The sequence below is a fragment of the Propithecus coquereli genome, unplaced genomic scaffold, assembly GCF_000956105.1.
Source record: "Propithecus coquereli isolate 6110/MARCELLA unplaced genomic scaffold, Pcoq_1.0 Scaffold46, whole genome shotgun sequence".
NCBI classification, from domain to species: Eukaryota; Metazoa; Chordata; class Mammalia; order Primates; family Indriidae; genus Propithecus; species Propithecus coquereli.
This window is the reverse complement of record NW_012150396.1, coordinates 3990429-3991611: the sequence shown is the minus strand read 5'-3', so window position 1 is coordinate 3991611 and position 1183 is coordinate 3990429. Positions and strand designations below refer to the sequence as shown.

General features: G+C 34.7%; 1 protein-coding gene across 1 annotated transcript in view; it reads left to right on the top strand.

Moving 5' to 3' along the window:
* The window catches only part of EGF (epidermal growth factor), an 87855-nt gene that overhangs the window by 72490 nt on the left and 14182 nt on the right, over positions 1-1183 (top strand). The window lies entirely within an intron of this gene.

The following is a 1183-nucleotide window of genomic DNA, read 5'->3' as shown; positions in this document are numbered from 1 at the left end:
CTGCTCTGTGCTCCTTCTTGCCCCCATTAGGGTTTGACAGTAACAAAGTGTCAACCTGGAGAGGAGATTTGAGGAAGTCCTAAAGCTGTGAGGCATTCCCACTGTGCCTGCTGGGAAAGCCCTTGTCCAGGAGCCTTTAGCAAAACACGAACTCACAATAGCTGATTCTGCATCAGCTTTTACTTTTGATTAATTTCCTATTTCCAAGGCAATAGGAGGAAACTGATAACAAAAAATAAATAGGTCTTCCAGGGTTAAACTCCTAACTCATTGATAATGTTCTCCATACTGGAGGGAGGTATCCTGAACCTCACAAATTGGCACTGTGAGCTTAAAGGCTTTTATGATTTTAGCAGTAATAATGAGCAGAAATAGAGGCTAAATTATTAGAAGAATAGGCTACATTCCCTGACAAAGTATCAATATGTCATAATGACAAAAATAGTGGAAAATGCTCATGAATACTAGTAAAAATGACTCAGTTCTAGTAGAATTCTGTTTTCCATGTTCTTATTTACATGTTATAATTTTATAACCTAAGATAAATCCAGTATTTATAATAGTTATCCTTTATTTTAATATTAAAAATCAAATTGTTTTTGCCCGTTTGTTGTTTCTAATCATCCCAAATAATGAAATTGCAAAAACAAATGTCCTAGTTTATTAGGTCATGGTTGATTTCCTCCATAATACTTTAACTTTAGATCACAAAAATCATCATAATAATATAAAAGGCACTACAGGGTTACATATCGCATTTAGTACAATATTTTCATTTGGATCTGAGAGCACCAATTCATTAAATGATTGATGAACTCTTCAGCACACTGCTTTTCTTTCTGTCATTAAATCCTGATGAAAATATCGTATTTCCCTGATAATGTTTTAAACATGAGTCACTACAAAATAACAAACTGAAGAATAACACTCAAATGTAAGGACCTTTACTCTAAAGCAATATTTAAAATATCATCACAGTTCATCGTCATCTGGATCATAACTTTGTTTTTGAATTGTATATTTAATAAAAAATGTGATTTGATCAAGCATTCAACCCTTCCCTCCTCCTGCCCCGATGACCTCACTTTATGTTTTATTAATTCCATAATGACAAGTCTGTAGGGAGCGATTACCAGTGCAACTGTTACGAGAAACACTTCACGGCAGGCGCCGTTCTGTGCAG